The 27,391-nt window shown below is 42.0% G+C and overlaps 1 protein-coding gene across 5 annotated transcripts in view; it reads right to left on the bottom strand.

Annotated features, from left to right (window-relative positions):
• Positions 1–27,391, bottom strand: part of LOC126341299 (kelch-like protein 26) — a 272,243-nt gene that overhangs the window by 106,967 nt on the left and 137,885 nt on the right. The window contains exon 1 of one of the 5 annotated variants that reach the window (XM_050001762.1): positions 22,359–22,461. The exons of 3 other annotated variants lie outside the window; for them this stretch is intronic. The gene's annotated coding sequence lies outside the window, so the exon portion shown is untranslated. Of the gene's footprint in view, positions 1–22,358; positions 22,462–27,391 lie in introns of those variants that run through there. One more of the 5 variants, XM_050001766.1, reaches the window with a different exon arrangement.

Consider the following 27,391-nt stretch of genomic DNA (forward strand, 5'->3'; position numbering starts at 1 on the left):
ACTGAAGTAAATGCCAATGACTGAGGAGACGCTGAGATTTTCAGCGTCTGTCGAGCCAAAAGGATACGTCGCCGAATCCAGAGTGGTGGTTCACCAACTTCTGCACACGGACTCTGAAGTAGGCTGGTCCGAAAGGTTCCAGTCGATATCCGAATGCCCTCATGGTGGAAAGCATCTGACATCCGGAGGTAGGGAGGATGGTTCGATCCGTAGACCACACTGCCGTAGTCTAAGAGTGGTCGAGCAAATGCCCTATAAATTGCACGAGGCGGAACCTGTCAGCTCACCATGTTTTTCTAACAGAATATCCACGATAATGTTTTCTTACAGCGTCAAGGGAACAGGTATTATATATCCCATCATCAGTGCACATGGGAATCCAATGGAATGAACAAGCTTAAGATGCAGTCAGGAATGCCTGTGAAGGTTCCATTCGATCACACGTTGTTACCTCATACCTCACATGGAAGCTTACATGCCAGTGATTGAATGAATTATAAAAAAATACGTTGTATGACACCTACTGCGAGGTCATGACAGACATCACTCCAGTCATTCGGATGGAAAGAAGTGGCCCCAACAGGAGTAAGAATAGAGCACTGTCCGTTAACACACGCCTCTCTAGTACAAGAAGATGCTCTAGTTACAACCCACTACTGTACATCTCGACTGACTGCGTCCTGTGATCAGAGCAAACATTAGCCTGGATAGTGACGTAACATGTACTGCAGAGAAGAATTAGTTTAATGTGCAAATATGTTTTCAAGTTTTGTACTTTACCTTGAATCCAAATCTTACTACTGGGTGTAACTCCAATGTGGTTCAGAACTGCTGGTTAACCCATTCCTCCGTCTTCCTGTAACCATATGCCTCAGAGCACCTTTTTACAATTTTAACTTTTTCGGTTCCATTAATAAGGGCTTTATATTTACTTATTCATTTTAGATTTTTTAGCATCTGTGTCATTACTGTCAAGATCACGAGTTAGTTTTTTTTTTTACTTGGAGAAACTTTTCATTAAATTTACTGGGCTTTTTTACAATGAACATTTGTGTCACTTGAGTCATGGCCCCCTTGTGGTCTAGTCCATTGTCTCCCCAAATCGTTTAAACACTCCCCCCCCCCCCCCCACAATCACGATACTGAGATAACACGTAGACATAAATTTCAGTCACTGTAACAAAGGTGTTGCCTCAACCTGTCTTGTTCCTCCGAGTTTCCCCAAGCGATAGTGTCGACGAGATTCCCACACAATTACCGGGCTTAACAGTTTTACGTCAAGCCTTTACTAGAGTCTACACAAGATACGGTGGCCGATGCGCAATGACCAATTTTCGTCCAAGGCGTTGGGAGAGGTCATTCGTTAGTTCTGAAGGAAAGGCCGACATTGCCACCTTATCGCCGGTCGGCGATACGCTGCGACGACAAAATAGAGGCGCACGCCCTGCAATCTTTCTCGAACGATTTTACAGTAACTATTTGCTAACAAAAAAATCATTTTTGCTTTACTTTTAGCTTTATGGTCTGGTTCATCACAGTGTGTCCTTCATTTCGTTACTGGTCATAGCTAGTGTGATATTTACATGGAAGTAAGACAGTGCACGAAATTCGAAAAAAGTTTGCAATAAATATGGGTCACTCTGATTTTGGGTTTGGTGCGTATTACGTAATATGTTGCTGCGTATGAAATTTAGTTAACGTATTTGAATTTTTCTTTAGACTTGGATGAAGGTCTCTGTCACCAATCTCGAGAAAACGGATCTGACACAACACACTCATTCGGGATGGCGACGCGTCAGCGACAAAGCCAGAGTGAAATATACACAACATTTCTCATATTTCATGAACGTTTTGAGATATCTAAACGAGATTTTGACAAATGATAGCACGCGAAGAGGAGAGTAGTTTGCCAGGTAGTTATTATGCAAAACTTGTTTAGCAACCGTGTTTTTCCACTAGCTACAGACTTTTTCAATGAAATAACGTAATTTTTAAGGACCATCGATAGCTGGTGAAAAGAGAAATGCTATGGGTTTTGGAACGACGTAAGTGAAGACATTACACGCTTATTTTGTACCGAGGACGTACCTTTCCGTAAGATATTGACCTTACATTTCCTCGGCTTCTGACTTAATAAACCACTGTTTCAGAATTCTTTCGCAATGGCCTCTACACAGTACGTTGGTCTCTCTCCCTCCTCCCACCCCCAGTCGTCTTCATCATTAGGGCTGGTTACCTATAATTGAGGTAAGGTTTTGTGGTACCGCTAGAATTAAAAAAAGAATGGAACATTACACTTGTTGGCTTCAATAACATTAGCTTCACATTTAACCATCCAGCGTGGATATCTGAAACCCAACTCGCATTTTTCTCACATGACACACTGAAAGCGTAGTCAGATAGATCAAAAGTATTTCTCGCTTTCCGAAAAGTATTTGATTCGATATCACATCTAACGCTTATTATCGAAAGTACGATCATGTGGGATATAAACCATACTTTAACTGAATTGCGAATTTTTTGTAAGGAACCCTCAGCAAGTTATCTTGGACTGAGAATCATCAGCAGATGTTGAGGTAACTGCAAATGTACTCCAGGGAAGCATGTTGGATTCTTTGTTGTTAATGTTCTATGTAAGTGACCTTTTGGACAATATTAATAGTAGCCTCAGACATTTCGCAGATGCAGTTATCTACAAAGAAGTATAATCTGAACAAATCTGCAAAAATATTGTCAGATCTTGATAAGTTTACAAGTGTTGCAAAGATTGTCAATTTGCTTTGAATGTTCATAAATGTGAAATTGTGCTCTTCACAAAACGAAAAAAAAAACTTGACATATATCATTATTACAATATCTGTGAGTCACAATTTGAACCGGTCAACATCTGCAAATACTTGAGGTAACAGTAGCGGCACGAAAGCTAAATAGTGGGTAAAATAGACTTCTGTTTATTACTAGAACAGTAGGTAAATACAATAAGTCTGCAAAGGTGGTTGCTTACAAATCACTCGTGGGACCCACCCTAGAATATTGCTGAAGTGCGTGAGACCCACACCAAAAAGCGTCACAAAAGGGGATACTGAACGTGTACGGAGAGGAGCAGCACGAATGGACATGGCCTTGTTTGACCCACAAGAGCGTGTTACGAAGACAAGATTCTTCCTGCGTTCTATATAAGAACATAACTGGTAAAAGCCTTAATAACTGATACAATGAGATGTACTCTCTGCTATGCACAGTTGGGAAGTCGCAATAGTCAAGCTTTAAGCCAGGAAATAACAGATCTCTCAACATTTTACTTCCATTGGAAGCGTCATAAAATAAAAATGTGAAGAAAAACAAGGAATTTATCGCCATTCTGACGCAAAGATTAATGACAGGCAAGTGTCAGGTCTCTTGAATGTTCTTCAGTTTAATTATATAGTATCATTGACAAAATCCATATCCTAGAAAAATTGCTACAGAAAGAAACAATGTTATTAACGAACTCATTGTCTCGGGTAGTTCTCTAATTCTAACGTAAAATAATGGAAGCATAAAAGTGAAATCTGATTTGAGTACCACTGCCCACGACAAAGTTTTTGCCTATAGCAGGCTGCGTCCATGCTGCACCATAGGACTTGGCCGTTTTGAGAAGTTAACAATAGAGGACAGTTTAATTAAAGGTTCCCAACAGTAGTTTAAGTTTTTTGGTCACGTACATAAAGCATTGAGAGAGATAAAAGAGTAATTACCAGAACTAAGCGTAGGTCCAACGTGTCAGTTAATGATGCAACTACAAAATAACAAATTTGGCTTTATTCACTGCAGTCAAAAGAGCTATTACCTTTACACGGTTACGTATCTATATTAATTAGACCCCTGTTTTGTTCGACGCAATCTGCTGAAAGTAGTCATGGAAACTAAAATCAGTCACGCGCTTAGAGGAGTTGGTCCCGTCAGTATGGACATCAAGGAAATTCACTGTCTTTATGACGAAGTTATGACTGTGCATCGAATTCAGCTACATCTATATCTTTGGCGGTACAATACAGCTAGCACCTTCAAGATACGAAACGTACGCCAGTATTCCAATAAGTGTGAAAAACGATTCGACAAGAGAGAGCATTATTTCTCAGAAACAAATCCTGTACTGTTTCAAAGATCTGACTAACACAGAATGTTGCCATGAAAACAGCAAATTTTTCAATGAGGCAGTTGCTCCTCAGCTTCAGGTGCAGGTTTGGGGATGCTGTAATGGCAGGCTAACGTAATATAATTAGTACGCCGTTAACAACACAGTTGCCGCGCAACTACCTCGTTGAAATGCTGCTACTTTCCACAAAAGCATCGGACGTTACTCACGAGAACATTCAAACTGTTATTACGCCGGTAAAAGCCCTAACACACGAACGCTACAGTGCTCATCGCACATGCGTAAAAATTCTTCAGATTAGTTAAATAGGATAACGGCAATGCTGATGGTTGTAAATATCTTATCAATTCCCTTAGAGCAGAGTTAACTGACGTATCATTCAGCAACTATTAATCAAAGAAAAACTTACAATTTTTCACTTAAAGAACAGCAGACGACTAGAGCTGTTGCTGATCGTAATTCTAACGGGAATTACGCCAATTCGTTCCTGTGTAATACGCTTCATTACTCATGAGCTTTCCTGCACGAACAGGAGGTAATCGGTACTTATCTATTTTAACTCCGTTTCTCTCTGTAAACTGTGTTTGTAACGAATAGGACTACCGAATACGTAGTCAGGTCGCTTTTTTTTGCCTAGCGTAATTCTGGCGCTAATTGGGAACGAGTCAGCAGTTTCAGTATTCGTTACACATGATGCTCTCACGGTCGTTTCTTGTTCTCTTATATGGAATAAAGTATTTATCAGTTCCAGAAAATAACTGTTCAGCATCCTGATAGTATCAATACTATTGATATACTAATAGTAATTTAGGTACATTTTACTCCAAATCCTAACTATTCCGTGGTAGTTAGCTAAAAGGACAAACGAATTGGCAGCTACAGGTTCATAATACGACCAGCTTCACCCGTAGCAACAAGAAGAACAGGAGACAATAACAACGAAGGGTGCCCAGGGCGAAGGCTCTGTGTACTGCGTGTACCGAAAGACTAATATTTTCTGTACGTCTTTAAGACTGTCTTCTATTAGGGAGTTCTTGCGACTTATAAGACCGCAATACACCCGCTGGTACACTGCTTAACATTTCCGGTGGGTGTGTCAGTATCGAGCACTCCAACATAACTGTAACTTGCTGATTCATTTATGCCAACCATCTGTTTTTACTATCCACCGTTGTTTTTAGATGCGCTTCTAATACTCTGCAAGCCTCCTGGCGGAGGTTACTTTGTGTACCAGTCACTTCCCTCCTTCCCAGCTTCAGTAGCAAATGGTTCGCGAGAAGAACGAATGCCGGTAAGATCCCGTGTGGACTCTTATCATCCTGATCTTATTTTCGGAATCTTTTGGCGAGATAAACGTATCTGTTGATTCTTCTAGGAACGTAAGCTCTCGTAATTTTAACAGTGACCCATATAGTGCGGTGACATAATTCAAGGGATACCTTCCAATATCGTGTTGGACCTCCTTTTGCACGGCGTATTACAGCAACTCGACGGGGCACGGACTCAAGTCGTTGGAAATCTCTTACAGAAATATCGGGCCATGGTGCTTCTACAGCCATCCATAACTGCGGAAGTGTGGCAGGTGACGGATTTTGTGCACGAACTGTCATCGCCATTATGTCCCACAAATGTTCGATGGGATTCATATTGAGCGATCTGGGTGGTCAAAACTTTCGTTCGAATTGTTCCGAATGTTCTTCAGAGTAGTAGCCAACAATCGTGACCCAGTGACATGGCGCATTACAATCCATAAAAATTCCATCGTCGTTTGGGAACATGAGGTCTATGAATGGCTGCAAATGGTCTCCAAGTTGCAGAACATAACCACTTCCAGACAATGATCGGTTCACTTGGATCAGAGTACCCAGTCCATTCCAAGTAAACAGACCACACCATTATGGAGCCGCCACAAGTTCGCACAGTGCCTTGTTGACAACTTGGGTCCATGGTGTCGTAGGATTTGGGCACTGTCTAAACGGGTACGATACATCCCACATTGATTTCTGCAGTTATTTAACGCAGTGTTGCTTGTGTGTAAACACTGATAACTCTTACGCAAATGCCTCTGCTCTCGTTCTTTAGGTGAAGGTCGTCGGCCAGTGCGTTGTTAGTGGTAACACGTAATGCCAGAAATTTGGTATTCTCGGCACACTCTTAACACCGTGGATCTCGGAATATCGAAATCCCATGTCTAGCTCCAACTACCTCTCCGCGTTCAAGGTCTGTTAAATCCAGTCCTGCGGCCATAATCACGACACAAATCTGATAACATGAATCACCTAAGTACAAATGACAGCTCCACCAATGCACTGCCATTTTATGCCTTACTTACGCCGCGATACTACCGCCATCTGTGCGTGTGCGCGCGTGCGTGTGCATATCGCTATCCTGTAACTTATCACCTCAGTGTAATATGATGCATATAACGCCTCTCTCGCGTCGTCTGCCCTGCCACTGGAGTTGTTGATGACGCCTTCGTACTTATTAAGTGAATCTATATCGAAATGCGCTGTTCTTTTCTGTTTCCTCTCTCAATCCTATCTGGTACGGATCGCATACTGACGAGCAACAATCAGTTATGGGTCGAACGCGGGTTTCGTAACGTACCTTTTGTTGATGCACTACCATTCCTGAGGATTCTTGCAATGAATCTCAGTCTGGCATCTGCTTTTCCTGCAATTAGTTTTATGTAGTCGTCAAACTTTAAAATTCTCCGTACGCTCAGTGATAAACTGTATCGAACACCAAGGAAAACTGTATCAAAGGGCGCCGTTATCTAACGGGCGAGCAGAGCGAGCTGGGTTTCACATGATCATTCTTTCGGAACCCATGGTGATTCCTCTAGACGAGATTTTTGATCTCCAAAAATGTCATAATACGCGAGTATAAAACTTGTTCCAAAATTATACAACAGATCAGCGGTGGAGATACAGGTCTATAGTTTTGTGCGCCCGTTCGGCGACCTTTCTTGAATTAGGTTATGACATGCTCTTATTTTCCAGTGACTGGGAATGTTTTGCCCCTCCAGCGACTTACGGTACAGTTCTGCTACAATGTGACCAAGTTCTTTCGCATAATGTTTACAGGACGATGTTGGTATCCCATCAGGTCCAGTGGCCTTTCTTCTGTTGATCATTATGTTCATTCCTGACTGAAATTATGATTATTTAAGGGAGGGGGGAGGAAGGCAAAATGTGAGACGAGAGGACGAAGTTTGAGGGACATTTAGCGAATCAGTTGTCTGTGAGCGCTAATACACTTCTGCATAACATTTGCAAGGTCACGATATTTACTGTTTGAAGTGAAGTTGGCTACGGCTCCCCTGAATATTACCAACTGCAGTATCACAGCAGTGTTTCAAAAGGCTGTCACCAATGTACCGAAAAACACCTGCGTATTGTGTAGAGTCTTTACGAAATTCAAGACATCTACCTTTCTATGAAGTGCTGATGTGATCACTTCGTCACGGTCGAAGGCTGCATTCTATCGCTGATCAGTTATTTCTTCTTTATGTAGTGGTTATTTATCTGTGTTGACTTGCTCACAGATAAAACTTATTTGAAACTTCCTGGCAGATGAAAACTGTGTGCCGGACCGAGACTCGAACTCTGGACCTATGCCTTTCGCGGGCAAAAGCCAGGAAGTTTCGTACCAGTGGACACTCCACTGCTGAGTGAAAATTTCATTCTGAAAACTTATTTGTTATAACCGGTCCCGATTATAATATGAATAGAGATTACTTCTAAGATGCCGTAGATACGACATTTGTAATCGCCAAAGCGTTTATTTTTAAGAAATGGCAACATTCTTACGGACGGCTTTTAGATGGACAGAATATATAACCATCTTGTTTTCGTTGTGTAATAATAGTGTCTTCCAAAGTGTCTCAGATCAGCCGATAAACAGTCGCCAAGTTCCAACGCTGTCTTTGACACCATGGTTTGACCTCTAAACATCCGCTTAATGTGCATCTACTAGCAAATAGTGCCAATGATTGCAAGTTATTTCAGACGGTGAGTATGTCTGTGCCGAAAGTGAAGTTTTTGTACCAGACAGAAGCAAATGATATCCATAGCACACGAGATTACTATGAGGGACGATCAGAAAAATTCCGTTTGCATCGTATATGCAAGACAGCGCGACTCCAATAAGGGAACGTAAGCGCATGTAGGCAAGGGGGTTAGTGTGGCCTTCGAACAGAATCTTTCTGATCATCCCTTACAGTTCTGCATGGCCTCTTGTTAGTAGCCGTGCGGTCTAAAGCACTGCTTTCCGGGCGGGAAGCCGTGCCGGTCCCCGGCACGAATCCGCCCGGTGGATTAGTGTGGAGGTCCCATGTGCCGGCCAGTTCAAAATGGTTCAAATGGCTCTGAGCACTACGGGACTTAACATCTATGGTCATCAGTCCCCTAGAACTTAGAACTACTTAAACCTAACTAACTTAAGGACATCACACAACACCCAGCCATCACGAGGCAGAGAAAATCCCTGACCCCGCCGGGAATCGAACCCGGGCGTGGGAAGCGAGAACGCTACCGCACGATTACGAGATGTGTGTGCCGGCCAGTCTGTGGATGGTTTTTAAGGCGGTTTTCGATCTGCCTCGGCGAATGCGGGCTGGTTTCCCCTTATTCCGTCTCAGTTACACTACGTCCGTGACTGCTGCACAAACACCTTCTCCACGTACGCGTACAACACACACTACTACGCAAATATTGGAATTACACTCATCTGGTGTGAGATGTTCCTGGGGTGGGGGGGGGGGGGGGGGGGGGGGTGATCCACTGGTGGGGGCCGAACCGCAAGAGCTCGGTCATCGGGACCCTTGCGGCCAATACAGCAGTCGGGTACAGCGTCTTCGCGTGTGTTCACATTTCTGAAGACGACGTGATCCAGACAATCTTCACCGTCATGCAGCAGCACTTCGCTTGTAAAGATGCACGTAAACTCTAGTGTGTACGTAGTTGTGTCAAAGTCTCCACACACATGTCTGAAAGTACAGTACTAAGTCACGAATCGACTTCTGAACTTATTTCTAGGGGGCTACGCACGAGAGACTCACTATCAACATGGTCTACACTCTTGGTCGTTCCATACTCTTCCCCTTGCGCAAACAAAACTGTTTGAGTTGCTCTTTCATTTGGTGTATTATTTATAATCGTAAATTCAATGGAACAAATGCTATGAAGCGTTAAAACCCGTAAATTCATTTTGGAACCCAGTATTTTGGACTGGCTATAGGGGTGAAACCGAAAGCCAATACAAAACATGAAAACGGGGGTCGTGAGGAGATTCTAAGCAACAGAGACCTGAAACGATTGTCCTGCCCTGTCAAAGACCGTCGGTTTTAAGGACCATCTGTTTTAAGACAAACGATAACTTTCGCGTTCAGTGAATGGAGGTTCATCTCAACCAGTTTCGGAACGAGCATTGGCAAGTGAACTACATGCAATGGACATCTGCCTTCGCAAATGACCGTTGCTTAATAGCGGCACATAAAGCAGCACATGTTCAATCGATCAAACAAACTGGTCAGTATCTGGCGAAGTGTGAAAGGTGGTTCCACAGATCGCATTTTAGCCTCTTTTCAAATAAACAAAGCGCTGATCGCACCGACTGCCCGAAGAATCTCTTAACACGCAGAGTGTTTATTCAGGCCGGAGGCTGGTTGGGAGGGGAGGAGGGTGTTTTTAGTACCAGTGCTTGAATATATTAATTTCGGTTACCGTGAACTTCAAACAAAATGTTTATTTTACCCATCTCGGTGACCAAGCTCTGCCCTTTCTTATACACGTTCATTGTGAGTATGTTATGTGCACTCCTGTCTTCTAGAAACCGACAGTTTTGCTCACAAAGATGTGGACACACATTCCTGTTTCACGAACTGTCACGAGGAACCCCTTGAGTTCCAGGTCGCAAATTCAGTATTTAGTGAGGCTCATTTGAAAGCAGGAAAAATCTTAGCTAGGTATTTGTTCCAGCACGGTTCAGGAAATGAGTGTGCGGGAGGTGCCGTGATAAAGCTTCCACGAGGTGTATAAACCATACTTGACAAAATGGACTTCGTCAACATTCAAGAAATGTTCGAAACAAACGATTAACTTGCAACCTGAACACCAAATGAAAAATGGCGCGCCACAGTGGTCACAAAGATTGGCACCATCAAGATGGAAGGCGAACTCCTGCGAATTAAAACCGTGCAGGACGTTCAACTGAGTATTCACTCTTAAGGAATTGATATAGAATCATGTTGTTGTAACGGGATTATCCGAACACATGGAAAGTGATGGCAAGTAACCGAATGCGATACGGCCTGTCATGGAGCTTATTGTGAAACTGGCTATCCTTGAAGGCGTAGCTGCAGATAACAATATTTTTACACACACGAAAAAAAAAAAAAAAAAAATAAGCATCCAGAGGCTGAATTTGTCCAGTGATTCCAGGCAGTATGAACTGCGATGTCAGACGCTTTTCAGGAGGAATAGATTATTTGCTCTAAAAGAGTATGAGTTTTATACACATACCAGGAATCAAGTAAAGTTAGTTATTTTGACCAGCCATTCGCCAAAAGAACTGTTCATACAGTAGTTGCACTTATCTTACACCCATTTTGGCACTCCTGTTTGTTGTGACGTTAAGTATTCCCTACTGCCCTTTCAAGATAATGCAAAACACCTCCAACTTCTCGCAGCACAATAACAACTTTCCAGTCAATTTACCATTCAGATTAACAGTCGGCATAATTGTATACGAATGCGTTACGGCTCTGACGTCAGTTGATTGTGATACAAATCTCCTGATACCTATAAATTCCAGGGTTCCTTTCATATGCACTTCCTCTTCGAATCCCGGTTCGTCGGAGTTGAAAACAAATTCTTTAATGAACGACGGGATAAGTTTATCTCATTTAAAATTATCGGGCCGATTCCGCAAATTTCTGTGTATCGTCAGCTTGACGCTTTGTTTGAAATTTTGTTATCGTACGTCTTCCAACACTGTAGCACTGTTTGAAATTACGCACCCATTCACTGCTACCCTTGAAATTACTGCAATGTAGCGCGCAGTTTGAGGTACATAGCATGTCACTGTCATTAACATCCCGTAAATTGCATCGAGCAACCTTGAAACGTGCAAAAACCGGTTTTTATAACATGTGAGTCCTGTCTTTGCTGGAATATCCGTAGTTTTTCTTATTCACTACACAGTTTTATTGCTGAAGATCTATTCGAAATCTGTTCATTATTGCTTTTTTCGTATGCTGCGCATGATCTACCACGTACGTCATTATGTGTAGTACCTGCTCCCTGGACAGCGATTGTCCTTTGCAATGTTCCACTGGAGACGTGTTTTGTGGCATCGTGTCTGACAAGGATGATGAACTACATGTCAAGACACTTGTTTCCATATCATTTATCAGTATCACTTTCACTTGTTTAGCACGTATTGTGCTCACTGTATTCCTCATGTACATTGTCCACACAGTTGAAAGTATACGACGCCACAAATTGCACTGACTAATCTTGCAGAAACGCTAGTATTTCATCTGCCACTTCTTTCTCACTTCCTTGGGTTCCTGTCCGACGAAATGTCAACTTCGGCAATTGTTGTTGTAGATGTAATGCATTTTTGGTTTGTTTATCGTTGTCATTGCTCTGTTTTGTATCAACACCACTAGCTGTGTACCACTGTTGTGAGTTATTCGTCGACTAAGCCATTCAACTACGCTCCGCGGCCTCATGCTGTGTTCACCATGGGACACTTCCAGTCGCGCTCCATGTTGCCGTTAGCAGCCAATACTGTGGTTCTGTGGAAGACCATGTGTGGAGCATCGAACGCCGTAAACATCATTGGCTTTCTGTGACCTCTCGCTGCCGCCCGCGGTGGCTAAGCGGTTCTAGGCGCTCCAGTCCGGAACCGCGCTGCTGCTACGGTCGCAGGTTCGAATCCTGCCTCGGACATGGATGTGGGTGATGTCCTTAGGTTTAAGTAGTTCTAAGTCTAGGAGACCGATGACCTCAGATGTTGATTCCCATAGTGCTCAGAGCCATTCTAACCATTTTTTTCACCTCTCGCTCAAAGGATTCCTTCTGAGGCGTGTATGGCACATCGACTGAGCCACCCGATGTTAATCCCATAGAAACGGTCCTGCGTCAGTTGAAACTGGTTTAAACGTAACAGTCAACGTGCCCGCAGTCTGGTAGGTGTACGGGACCTGATCACCAGTGTGTAGTTTCAGCCACATACTCGTGGACTATCTTCCTCGCCGAATTGAGGCTAAAGAAGATGATGTACAACATTACCGTCATTTCTCCTGGAGGTGTCAAAAACCCACGCGCCCACTGCTCAGCAGTGAAGGAATGTTATAAAATCCATGTGTAGCGACGACCAATACCTGAAGTAAGCAATATTTTGCAAAGGGCCAGCCGTTATTTTTGTACCCCTTAAGATAAACATAGTGGTCGCTTGTTGGCGTTCCTCGGTTGTGTAACGTGCTGCGGAGTCGCTTTTGTTCTGGGAAAAAAAAAAAAAAACTTCCTTTAATCTGTTCTGTTTACACAGCCGAGCACGCGCTGCGGGTCGTCGACCGTGTCGTAAGTCAGCCTGATGTTTCCCTTTCACTGAACTTGCAGATTATACTGCTGGCAGTTGGGCAACAACGTAGCACAGCATAGATAACATGTATTACTCGTGAACGAAGTACTGTCATACAGAGCGCAGGATCGCGCACAAAATGAAGTACGAACACCTCTAACCAGGTGCCGTATTTGCATTAGGCGCTGAACTAGTATCGAAGAAGATTCAAGGCGCACTGATTTGAGCTGAGTAGGAACCAGATACTATTCATGAAAGGTCCGAGCCAGTAACAACGGGCCACCATTTTCGGGCCCAATTTTGATTCAAATTATGTTAGCCCGCGTTGGATAATCAAACACACTTCTTTAGGTGCTTAAAACCATGCTGTTTCTAATGTCGTCTTAACAACTTTCATAGAACATTTTTCGGACAATCATGTTGAAAATACCGCACTTTTTACCTTCTAATAAAATTTTCAACTGTGTATTTAATCCATTCAGTATTGGAGAGAGTGATATAAACTGAATTTTATATTTGAGAGGTAGCAGCATACTACATGCTAAGTTTTACGTTCGCCATACCTCTACTTCCTGAGAGATAAAAAGCCAAGCCCTGAAATTCTTTTGGGCCGATTTTTGCCTAAAATTTACTGGCTCAATATGGCTCGGAAAATTATTTTCATTATTATTTTTAAGAGAAAGCACATAGTTGCAAAGATTACCACATGTCATTTCTTTCAACAAAATATTGCCCAATCTACAGCAGCTGATAGCCGCAAAAAATTCACGCTCGTTCTGCGCAAATTCGCGCATGGAGTCAAACAAGTGACTATATCTCGGCTAGTATTGCTCCGACGAACTTTACCGTTATTGTTTGGAGTTATGTGGGAAGATTCACATAAAATCCGTTATGGTCGAACAGGGAAATGTCCTGAAATTAAGCGATTTGACATGGAATGATTCATTGTCAAGATCAGATACAGTATATTTTTTTCGTACATCACAAAGCTGACTTGAGTCCAACCGATCATCGATATATTCACTCGATATAAAACATAGCGAATATTGTGATACATTGAAACCATTGAAAATTTTGAGATAACTATTTTGTCAGACTATTCAGTGGTACTAAATACTGCATTACGCAAAAAAAAACCTATCAAGCTGAAATAGGAAAAACACTTTCTGAAAATAAGTGATTTCGGTTTCACAGGATCATTTGTTGTTCAATAAAAAGTAATACTTCATTTTGTTAGGTAAACATGTCACTCTCTTTGTACTAAATGTACTTTTCGGTTCGTAAATCAGATGCCATTCATAGTCTGTTACATAGTATACAAACTGAAGATAGGAGAAATAATTTACAGAAGGATCGCAAAAAAGCGTGAAGCTCAAATTTAAAATAATCGGCAAAATTCTTGCAACAATGCTTTATTAACACTTAATTTCACGCTCTTGCGCAGTGACTGCACAGATGCGAATTGACTTATTAAACTAACACACTGGTAGAGCTGAAACTCTCCGGCCGGCAAAAGATTTGTGTATTTGATGCTGAAATTCAACTTGGTTCCTATAGAATCGACGGTGTTTCTATCAAGACAACGTATTAAGTTGGCAGAAATATTGTTAACTTGCAAACTATCCGCTGGTGTGACGGTATTGACCAATATTCTTACCAGGGCTGGGAGGAGGGAGTAAATGAAAATCTAGTCGGCGTCGAGTTGGAGAGAAAATGCAAGTTCAGTAGACAAGTTGCATGGAGGGGGAGGTGGAATCGGCCGTATTCTTGTAGAAGGAATCGCATCCACATTTCCCAGGAGTAATTACGGAAAATTTGGCGGACGGAGGTTTCAACCTCGAGTGAAGAATACATTGCTTAACTTCTTCTCTGTTAGACAGGTTCTCATGAGAGGAAGCCCTAGCACCTAGTTAAGAAGTGGTGCGTCCTTTAGTGTGTCCGTTCAGTTCAAAGTCGTGCGTTGAATAACTAATGTACTTAGATAAACATGTCACAGCTCTCTCTCTCTCTCTCTCTCTCTCTCTCTCTCTCTCTCTCTCTCTCTCTCTCTCTTCCTCTCAGTGATAGAATAACCTCGAAATTATTGTACAGTAGCGGATAATGGAAAAGAACATCTGCAATATCCACCACATAAATAAGATTGTATTTCCTATTGCTCGGATTGTGCACTGTGTATGCTCATGGTCATAGTCATATACAAACTGTCTTCGAAAACAGTCAAGTATCTTTTATAGCTCCCTATAGCTACATAACGTATGTTTTGTGTGTGTGTGTGTGTGTGTGTGTGTGTGTGTGTGTGTGTGTGTGTGTGATCTGGTGGTAAAATGCCATGTTCAATATGTTCTCTCAACAAACACTACAGGTGTGCCGTCATTGTATCTACATCCATACTCCGCATGCCACATGACGGTTCTCCCTTCTATTCCAGTCTCGTATTGATCGTGGAAAGGAAGATTGTCGGTATGCTTCTGTGTGGGCTCTAATCTCTCTGATTTTATCCTCATGGTCTCTACGCGAGATATACGTAGGAGGGAGCAATATACTGCTTGACTCCTCGGTGAAAGTATGTTCTGGATACTTCAACAAAAGCTCGTGCCAAGCTATTGAGCGTCTCTCTTGCAGAGTCTTCCACTGGAGTTTATCTATCATCTCCGTAACGCTTTCGCGATTACTAAATGATCCTGTAAAGAAGCGCGCTGCTCTCCGTTGGATCTTCTGTATCCCTTCTATCAACCGTATCTGGTACGGACCCACACTGCTGAGCAGTATTCAAGCAGTGGGCGAACAAGCGTACTGTAACCTACTTCCTTTGTTTTTGGATTGTATTTCCTTAGGATTCTTCCAATGAATCTCAGTCTGGCATCTGCTTTACCAACTACCAACTTTATATGATCATTCCATTTTAAATAATTCCTAATGCCTACTCCCAGATAATTTATGGAATTAACTGCTTCCAGTTGCTGACCTGCTATTTTGTAGCTAAATGATAAGGGATCTTTCTTTCTATGTATCCGCAGCACATTACACTTGCCTACATTGAGGTTCAATCGCCATTCCCTGCACCATGCGTCAATTAGCTGCAGATCCTCCTGCATTTCAGTACAATTTTCCATTGTTACAACCTCCCGATATACTACAGCATCACCAGGAAAGAGCCTCAGTGAACTTCCGATGTTATCCACAAGGTCATTTATGTATATTGTGAATAACAACGGTCCTACGACACTCCCCTGCGGCACTCCTGAAATCGCTCTTACTTTGGAAGACTTCTCTCCATTGAGAACTTTGAGAATGACATGCTGCGCTCTGTTATCTAGGAACTCTCCATCCAATCACACAATTGGTCTGATAGTCCATATGCTCTTACTTTGTTCATTAAACGCCTGTGGCGAACTGTATCAAACGCCTTGCTGAAGTCAAGAAACACGGTATCTACCTGGAAACACGTGTCTATGGCCCTCTGATTACCGCCCCGCTGACAGTGTCATTCTACATGTATGGTATGGTATGGTATGACTCATCACACCCAGGGCGAAGCTGATCCCATACGTCGCTGTCGGTTAAACAGTAGTTGCCGCAGTCGTAAATGAGCAACACGGACACTAAACACAATTTGGCATGATTTGCCCCTCGAACTGCGCTTTGTGTACACACATTGTAGTCAGTTTCCATACAACAGCTTCTGATAATTCCAGTGATAGTGAGCGACCTATATTATTACTAATAAGTGTTGCGGTCGCCGTGAGCATTGGCTGCTTGTCCGGCGGCGGTTGGTTTCTGTGATGATAACCGCGCAGAATCAGAAGAATTGACATTTGCAATTTCCTGGGACCACTGCTGACAGCATTGGCGCATAGTTGACACACAACGCTCAACGCAATGGACATTTCTCCAGAAGGACCGTACACCCTCCCACAAGCCCACAACAGGACCACACTGGACTGTTCATAGTTAACAGCAGGACTTCCGCTCATCGGGGCCATCCTGGTATGGTAGTTCTTGCGCACATCCTAAGATGCTTGAAACAGGCAGAGTAAACGCATGCTGAACATGAAAATACACAACAGCTGGGAGCAGAAGGATGTGGAATAAAGAATTTCATTCACTTGTTTCCCATTAACCGACAAATTTGACGATAAAACGACAAAGTTTGTGGAAAGGTGGAAGTAGGGTGTATGCGACACATCTTTCATAAATACCGTTTTCTGTTAAAGCTACAAAACCACACCCATTCCAAACAACGTGTTAAGACCTCATCAGAACAGTGGGTGACCTCACCAGAACAGTGGGTATCTTCAACATGGACTAACAGTACTATGTCTATTGAGGCAAACCTTGCGTGGAAAAACGAGCTACGAATAAATTTTCAACATGGGGTTCTTATATTTAATTTTTCAATCTGGTTGATAAAAGGCATCATAAACAGTTGGACAGCAACAACTTTGCAGCAGTAGTGCTTTCCAATAAAAAATACCATTCACGTACTTCTTTCTGAATTTCTACCTTATTTCAAAACTTGCTTTCGTAAAAATTACAAAAACTGATCACATTCTGTCTGCTTTTAGAAAACTTGTTTTCCACAATTGATTTAAAACTAATCACATTAGGTAGAGCATGTTTATAAGCATCCAGAAAATCATGTTCGATTTTTCAAAGTTCGCTAACAATACCTGAAACTGACAGAAAAGTTGAGGGAATGTACCACGGTAATGGGCTACATATATTTATACATTGACATTGTACATGGGCTACTTTTCATATTGACGAGTAATACATCTCTAAATGGAGTTGGTCCACGGAGACGTTATTTACAGTTTACGCCATTATTGTATCTCGCGGGCCGCCTATCACGGAAACAGCTGAAGTAAATAAGCAACAGTCTTCCAAGAACGAACGTTCTTGGATCAGTAGTGACAATATCACCATGGGTCAATGCAACATATTGAGTTATTAGGTCCACAACTTTGCTTCCGCCGTCTTTTAACAGGTGGCAGTAGCGGAGGTGGTGGCGCAGGCGGTAGGTCGTAACCTTAGGCATTTGTGAACATGACGCCATCAGAATATCAATAGATTTGTGACTGCATCTTCAAGTTATTCTCGACTGCATACATATCAACTTATGAGCCCAATTTTCCTCATCTGCGGGTAGTTTTAATTTTCTGCTTTAACATGAAGAAATCTGCGGCTGAACATAAAAAAAGCTGGGTAAGACTTATGCTGAGGCACCTGTTAGTGAAAGAACGTCCGGAAATTGGTTTCAACGCTTAAAGAACGATGGTTTTGATCACAAAGACCATCGGCTACAATACAGCGATAGAAATGAGGTGATTTTGTAGGATGTCTGTGCTCGACCTTATGTAGCAAAACCCATCAAACCATACTTCGAAACACTGAAATGGGAAGTCCTATCCCACCCGTCGTATTCTTCAGACTTTTCTCCCTCTGAATACAACCTTTTTCGATCAATGGTACACGGCCTGACTGACCGGAACTTCTTTGTTGTTTTTCACATTAAAGCCTTGAACTTACGGAAAAAACGGCGGAAGCTAATTTGTAGAACTAGTACTTGTTAAATTTAAAACAATTTTCTAAAAGTAGACAAAATGATTTATTTTTGTAATTTTTACGAAAGTAAAGTTTTATATGATATTGCAGAAATTTGGAAAGCAGTACGTGCATGGTATTTTATATTGAAAAACCTTACGTTGCTAAGTTGAACACAAAGTTTCATGTTTATTAGCCTTTAAGCAACGGAATAATAAGAATCCTAAGTTAAAACTGTATTCGCAGCGCTATTCTTTCCACTTAATTTTCCTTAATTTATGTAACGTCATACCCTTACTGGAAATCGAACTAACTGTTCTTGGGAGGTGTGTGTGGGGGGGAGCGGGACGCCGGCTTAAAACACACTGTTTCGGAGTAGACGCGCGGTCTAGGCCACCATGCCACGGTTCGCGCGGCTCCCCCCGTCGGAGGTTCCAGTCCTCTCTCGGCTATGGGTGTATGTTCTCCTTGGCGTAAGTTAGATAAGTAGTGTTTAAGCCTAGGGCCCGATGACCTACGCAGTTTGGTCCCACAGGAACTTACCACAAATTTCCAACTTTCCACACTATTTCGGATTAGACTAGTTTTGAAACTTTGATAGGAAACAATATTTGCAAAAGAAATGTCGAATATACCCTATTTTCAACTGTTCAAAGAAATCATTCTAATGACAAATTTGTAGAATAGTGGACAATAGTACGTGAATGGAATTTTGTAATCCACATCCTTGTGCTACCGAGCTATTGCGTATTAAGTTTCATGGTCAGCATGCGTATGCTTTACGAGGTAAGAATCCTAAGTTTACATTTTCTTTCGTGTCACAATTTTCGCTCCCAACTTCGATTCGGATTACCTAGCATTGTTATCCCGCGTTCGATAATGAATTACACTGTTTTGCGGTTAAAACCACGGTGTTTTTACTGAGCCGAGTTAGGAAAGTTTAATAGCAGACAATTTTTTTACATCAGGTAGAAAAAACCGTATTTTTAACTTTTATTTTTACAAAATCTTCAACTTTGCACTAAAAATGTTAAGAAAGGAGGAGTTCCGATACCTCATGCAGTCGGGCAATGAAAGAATTCATTGGTCACAAATGAAAATTTTGTCCCAAGGCCGGATTACAAATCCAGGACGGCTGCTTACTAGCCAGATACGTTAATCATCTACGCCACCTTCGCACAGTGGTTAGTCACACCCGAGCAGGCCTCCCTCCTAAATCCAAGTTCCCATTTGCCGCACCTACCGAAGTAACGACCCCTGGCGATTTTTTCTCTTTGGTCATCGTATCACTTTCAGTGGTATTCCCCTTGCACTTCAAACATTTAGGTATTAAATATGTGATCAAACTACTTCCCTGAATTCATCTGAATAGATGATTCGTTGCCGTCTGTCTTTCCTGGTATTTTAATATGGCGTCACTAACGTTCCCCAAACCTGGAAGTCTCGGCAGGAACTGCCGTCTATTACGCAATATCAGACTTGCACGGTGCAATATACCAAGAGATGGTCGACATTTTTGAAGCTCTGCAATCGCCTTCAGTATAATGAGCAAACCATACACATCGCTCTCAGAGGGTTAATATTTGTTCGAAGAGATTTCGGGACTGCAGTCGATCGTCGTAAACTTCATTCCATGATATTTCAAATGTACACCTAAGAGCTTGACTATTTGAGAACGCTGTTCAGAAACACTGTTTACTCAGCCCGGCAAATTAACGAAGCATTCTCAACTAAAACCAAGAACCAGAAAGTGGATAAAGAGGACAACGTTCCAGAAAAATCCATAGCTTTTCTTTCCTTCGTTGGAAATATTTACTTCAAAATAGCAAGAATTCTTAGATGGTGAACAGAAAATCACTCTTAACTGACAATCGCTAAGACTTCGGACCTGCTGGGATCAGTGAAGGATAATTTGTTAATGCGGAATACAAAATACCTTGCCAGGGTGGTAGGGCCTGTAGGACAAACAACACGCACAATGGAAGGAGTTTGCACAGAACATAAACCCACAAAGTATGCAGCTGCGGAACACTATCTCCAACGGACATTCAACGGAATATGACAAAACATTAATTTTGGTCACAGCATCTGTTTGGGTCACCGTTGTAAAGTAACCCGTTGAAATACACATCGCGGAAAATCTAATGAACCGTGAACACCGTCTACCAGCTGGATAGTGCGTGCTATCCCGTTATCTCCGAGATTTGTTGCAGACGAAGACGCCAGAATACGACGTTGACTGGCGAGCGGCAACGCCAAAGACAGCTGATCCTCTCAAATCCACCAGAGGGCGCTGCCGCCTGACGGTATGGTCCTCGTCACCGCGACTTGGCGCATGCGCGGCAGTACTGTCACCGCGCTTACAATACGGAGCAGAGAACGTCTTCATCAGTCTTCGATGGCTGACCTGAAGGTGACTGGCAGGTGTACAGTTGAAATATCATAGAGTTAAGTTTACGGCGACCGACTGCAATCCCGAAATCTCTTCGAACATTTAACTCGCAAAACAAATTTAAATTTCACATGGTTAATATTATTGCGCAATAAATATGTATTATGAGAGATCACCTTAAACAAAATTTCGCCACCACTTTTCCCTACATCAGCCTTTACATACATATCTGCAAACCACTGCGAAGCGCAACGCAGAAGGTATTTAGCATAGTACCAGATGTCACGAGTTTATTCCCGTTGCGGTAATTTCCAACAATGATTGCCTATCGAAGTCGCTGGGTCCAAACGATACATATAGAACGTGCGATTGTGAAACGATCATGCTACTCCGGTGGCGGGCGTTATGAGTATGTTTACGGTGGTCGCTACAGCAATGACAGAAAGAGCGTTACAAAAATTCTTTTAATTGCAAAGGCGACGACTTGCCTTATTCGTCGTCGGTGTTATCATGTGAAAGTTCATTACGGTGATTTGGATGGATAATTTGGAAGAGTGGAACCATGTATTCTTCCTGGTATTGGTTCGTTTTTTGCACTGTCCGCAATAAATTTGTAAACGGTATTTCAGCTTCGAAACTGTTCTTACGAAGTTTCACACACTTTGCACCACCAGAGTCTATACAGTCCCTTCTTTTTCTCGTTCGGTAGTACTCCATATTTGCGACAAAACGTCGAACAATTTTTTACGCTGGATGAACAGGAACTGGATTTTTCCTGTGAGAGAATCCGCCGAAGAAACGTCAAGAACACCAGACATCTCACTCACTAACGATATAAATCGTCTGGATTCCCTAGCAACTCACAAATAATTTGCGGAGGTATGTAATTTACAGCAACTAAGGGAACTACGGAAAACAGATAAAAATGACGATCACAAATAATTGATCACAACGCCCGCCACCAGAGTCGCCATGATCGATTTACGATCGCGCGCTCGGTATGTATCGTGTACATCCTGCGACTTCGATAGGCAATCATTCTTGGAAATTACCCCCGTTCGAATCACATATGGAGCGCGGGAAGTTGATTGTTCAAATGCCTCGGTGCGGGCTGTCACTCGTCTTCGTGGTCCCTGCGGGAAGAATATGTAGAAGAATGATGAATATTTCTACATTCTGCATTTGATGCTGTGTTACCTGCCACTTACACGAGCGAAAAAGTACAGGAAACGAAAACTAATTTCAACTTTTTATGTAATACCATACCAGAAGAAAAACTGAAGTCAGCTATCTGTTGTATTTCGCAGATAATTTGAGAAAATTAAAAAGAATCACTTTAATCGAAGTTCAAGATCGTGTTTCGACTGGCAAGCCATACCGCAGACAGATCTAAACAACTATCGGGACTATTAATGGTCGATGTGTTCCCAATAAGCTATAAAGGTACGGAAGGGATTAATACTCTCTTAAACTATAGTAATTTAAGTTTACGACGAAGCCTTCAATAAGCACGTAATTCAAAATATATGAAAGCTAACGTAAATTTAGTTATCTTCGGTCTCATCAACTTCAGTAACCCAAACGAAGAAATCCTTTCGTTTCATTATGCGCAACTCTCTCAGTGTTTACTATTAACATGAATGGATAGGCTGTCAATTAACGTAGTCCATAAGAAAGTATTTTTAAACTCACCACATATTTAAGCTGTTACAAAAACATTAGCACGCCCATCTCTGCCTCCGCTCAGTTCAGTGCAGTCAGGAGAAGACAAACTATAGCAAAACATTTGCCCCTGCATTTTTCATTTATTTTAAAACAACTGAATATTAGACGTCGTCAGAGATAAAACTGCTCAAGTAAGCGCATAATCGTCAGTAGGATAATGCTCGAATCACAGTAATTCCCGCAAATGTTACGTCATTTTGACGTCGCGCGCAGTACTGATGACCGTATGACAGGCTATTTTGTGACGAGGAAGAATATGAGCATTATTGCTCCTCGATTCACTCTCAGTAATTTACGCTGTTCTCTTAGTTTCCTGCCTAACCACATACACGGAAATCACTAAATAATTATTTCCATCCTTCGTTCTAAGATCAGACTCAATGTATATAACATCCAATATTGAACAACTTTCGACTCCAGATGGCACGGCGTTATTCATTACGCTAGCACTTAACCATGCTATGTTTAACTCCGGCCTTGGTTATCATATCCTGCCTTGAAGGCTTGTATCGTTGACGGTAAACACAAAAAAAACCTCCCCAATAGGCCATGAAGGCCCACTGGTACCGACCGGCCGCCGTGTCATCTTCAGCCCATAGGCGCCAGTCTATGCGGGTATGGAGTGGCATGTGGTCAGCACACCGCTCTCCCTATCGTATGTCAGTTTCCGTGACCGGAGCCGCTACTTAATCAAGTAGTTTGCCTCACAAGGGGTGAGTGCAGCCTGCTTGCCACCAGCGCCCAGTAGACCGGATGGTCACCCATCAAAGTACTTGCCCAGCCCGACAGCGCTTAACTTCGGTGAACTGACGGGAACCGGTGTCACCACTGCGGCAAGGCCGTCAGCAATTTGTAAATTACTGACTATAACAATTCACACCTGGAAGAGTGCTCTTCTATGAAGGCATTAACCGTCGATGAGTGATTACGTGACATTTTAATATAGCAATAATCATTAATCATTCCAAGCATAACGTGCTTTTATAAATCTCCGGTACGTGCACATGAAATCTTGAGGGGTCAGTATCGAACGTTAGCTTAAGTCGATAGCTGATCCTGCGGTCGTCGACACTGTACGCAATGTCAAAATGACGTCACGTTTACGGGGATTATTGTACAACGAGTGTTGCCCACACAGAACTAAACACCAGAGTTTGCAGCGACATCCAAGAGCACTGACGTTTCAACACGGCGATCTTCACGCAACTCAAACCTACTACGCATTTCTCACGAACTGCGACGAAAAGATTACAGAAAATTCACATAATACCATATTGGTGGCACGTCTTATAAGCGAAATACGAGGTGAAAAAGTAATCTTGACAATATACGTTGCCGGCCGTTGTGGCCGAGCGGTTCTAGGCGCTTCAGTCCGGAACCGCGCTGCTGCTACGGTCGCAGGATCGAATCCTGCCTCGCGCATGGATGTGTGTGATGATCTTAGGTTAGTTAGGTTTAAGTAGTTCTGTGTCTAAGGGACTGATGACAGATGTTAAGTCCTATAGTGTTTAGAGCCAGTTGAACGATTTTTGAGAATATTTTCAAAACAGGATTAGGATATCATATCGGAATTCCAGTGAAGGTGGACTCCAACGTAAGGAGTAATTATCCCAGAACAATAGGCACAGAAATAGTAACAGTTAACACATCTTTATGAACGCTCTTATTTCTCGATACGTAGCGCATACAGGGGCGGTGTTTAGATTGGGATACGATTCTTCAATTAAAATTAATTTTGTCGGTGTCCCATTTTATACACGTGCACAGTTCAAGCGTAGAATGCAGTATACAGTGAGAGCTGTTGAACTCTACTTTCTCCTGGGGGTATAAAATGTCCAAACAACATCACCTGTCAAAATATGTATTGTTGTCGAAGAAGTCACGTGGCTGCATTTCAGTAATGTATTCGAACATTTTATCATTTAAGATATGGTGAACACACGAGGGACTGAATGTAGATTGTGACGGACTTGGGCAGGTATTACCGTATTAACCGAGTTTATGCTATCATATCAATACCAAAACTTGGCGCAGCGCACAAGTAGCTACAAAATGTATGTTTTCATTGCCAGTGATATTCCAGTATATCTAAAAGCAGTCATTTTTTTTCCATCGAGCTGCGAACAAGTCAAAGGCACCATATTGACCACGGTTACTATCCAAGTAGAGAGATTTGATATTGTGAATTTCATCATAAAGCTTTACATGTTCCCCGCACTTAGTATGTCAATCAGCCTGTTGTACGGACAACCTTCAAGTCGAGCGACAGCTGTATCCTCCCTCCCCCAAATCACCACACGGAACTCCCACAACCCGTTTACGTAAAGCGATTTCGCAATACCACTATCGGTCGGTCGTGATTGCAAGCAGTCCAAGATCAGTTCTGAAGATGTAATTGTCGGATGTCCTCTTCACAATCGATATTCGCTTCCATATCAACGCTCATAACGTTTTTGAAACGTATTTGGGTTGCCAGTTTCCTACTTGCTTTTAAATGAGGGAATGAGACAAGACGTTAAAGCTATATGTGCAAAGCCTGCTCTTCCCTTTTCGCAAACGCCTATATGTCGTTTTATTCGTAGCAATTTTAGGTGTTGTCTTTGTTCCGGTTTAACCACACCCTCGGAAATCGCGACATGTTCAGAAAAAAACGGCCAAATGTTTGTGATGAGTAAGAACACTACATATGACATTGCTGGTTCCAGAATCTGTTGCAAAGGCGCGCCAGTTCATCACTTCAAAACATCCAACACTACTGACAACACGGACTGCTGTCCGCCTTCACAGCATGACATTATTCAGCGAGAAATAATAGATATAAGACTGACCAAGGAGTTACCTAATTCTTCTATTTGATTGGAGAGAAACAACCAGCGCTGGCTTAATCGAATAACGGAATAATTGATTTCCAGGCCACTAGTATAAAACCACAGACGATCGGAAAAGCAGTGATGACCAGGCTACCCCATCTTCACTAGTAAACTCGTCAGTATAAATCGGTTTTTGACTAGCGGAAGTTGTGTTGCGTGAGAACGTAGCAAAATGTGATTTTGAATAAAATCATCTCTGTTTTGAAGCCACGTCAATTCGAATGGCGGAGAAAGCCATCGACTGCTAGAGCATTGTATTCGAACTGACGCGGCTTGAAAACCGACAATATTTTATCCAGACACACCGCCGCGAAAGGAGGATAGAAATGCTAAGTTTGTCTTCCCCTCTACCCAACGGGAAGCCGCCTCAATCGCAGAATTTTCTTTTAAATCCGATGCTGCTGCGAATCCATTACCTGGCTTCACATATAAAGTAACTAAGACAGACATACAGAACAGAATATTTTTCTGTGATGGAAGCGGCAAGTACTGCACTTTTGACATTTAGAACTAAGTGAGAAGCAAGGATACGTCAGATGAAATCGCATGCAGGAAGTGGTATTCAACTGATGGAATACCAGTATTAGACATCTTCAACATATGTACTCCGCTAATAAGAAAGAAGTGTAAATGTTAAACACTACAGTGAGCTCAAACGTACAATCTGGCAAGTTTCTTCTTCGCGATTTTTCCTTCAAAAAACAACAAAGTCCAAACGCGAGATGTCATTACTTTACTCTTTTAAATGAGAATAGGTACCCGTTACATTAGTACTACATATACTCTTATTTGATGGTATTATCCACAGTATATGGAGATATTGTATTCATGTCAAAATTTATACCAGTTATACGCTTTTCTCGTATCTTTTCATCACTCAAGATTTCAGTCATGTCTCCTATTCCAGTATGTCTTTGGTCCTTTAACAGGTGTTCGCATACAGATTATGAAACAATTTTCTTCACACATGAGTTACAGCCACCATGAATTTGTTAAAGGCAGTCATTTTTCCTTTATTTTAGGCATCGTCATTCGTGAGTGGCCGATGAGTAACAATGTCTTACAAGATCGTACTTAGTGTATAATGTTTACAATATTACTAAAAATATAATACAACCTGTTAACTTATCATGCCTGTATGTTGGTGGACTCTTGTATAACATTATTCTGCAGCTGGTTTTAAGTATTTCTGGGTCACGCTGCTACGTCTTTTTTAGATTGAAGAGTTCTTTCGTGTGTACATCAGAACTGCAGAGAACATGTTGACAACTATATTCTCGCATCTAATATTTTTCTTCGGAGATTTAAATTATGAACAAAAATTACTGGCCGCTGCCTGCTTGAAAGGCTGGGACCTGAAACCATGTTGTAAAGTGACGAAAATTAAGCATTTATCGAACTGTTGGCAATTTCACTTGTATTTGACTAGTAACACACGAAATCGAAACTGCAAGGAAAGAAACATGTAAGTGTCTGAAACGAAGTGCGCTAATGGATGTTTAGCTGTAATGACCAATATTCTCACAGACTTTGTCAAAAATTAAATGCGGCATGAAGAACAATGACTAAGTCAACAGCGAACATATAGCCGTTCTTCAAAATAAAATATTCAATTTTACGCCATGCCAAGTGTGTTTTTTAAAGTAGGCAATGCAAATTTTAATGAAAATCGGTCATACCAAAATTACGTATCAAGTAAACGTGTCAAGATGCATTTTTTTGTCCTCGAGACATCAAGAACAGTGGAGATAAATGTAGAACTAGTCTGCTTCGCTATTGTTTCTCGTTTCATTAAGATAGCATTCCGTTTTCTACAGCGCAAGGCTTTTATTTTATTTTTTTAAAAGAATAGCGTGCTGTTGCATTATTGCACCTACTGCAGAACCTCAACTTGTGCTATATACAGGGTGTACATGAAGTACGAGAAAATTTTCAATTATTTATTGCACAAGAACTAAACATTGAACAGATGTCATACATATTGCATTTTGAAGAGAAACTATGAAAGTTTTTTTATGATAAACATTCGATATGCGAACCATGAGTGGCCCGGCAGACAACACGGTAATCGAATTCTTGCCATACCCGTCCCAGCATGGCATCGTCGTCTGTGGCAGTCGCTTCTCGTAT

Source organism: Schistocerca gregaria, chromosome 1 (genome assembly GCF_023897955.1).
Source record: "Schistocerca gregaria isolate iqSchGreg1 chromosome 1, iqSchGreg1.2, whole genome shotgun sequence".
Classification (NCBI taxonomy): domain Eukaryota; kingdom Metazoa; phylum Arthropoda; class Insecta; order Orthoptera; family Acrididae; genus Schistocerca; species Schistocerca gregaria.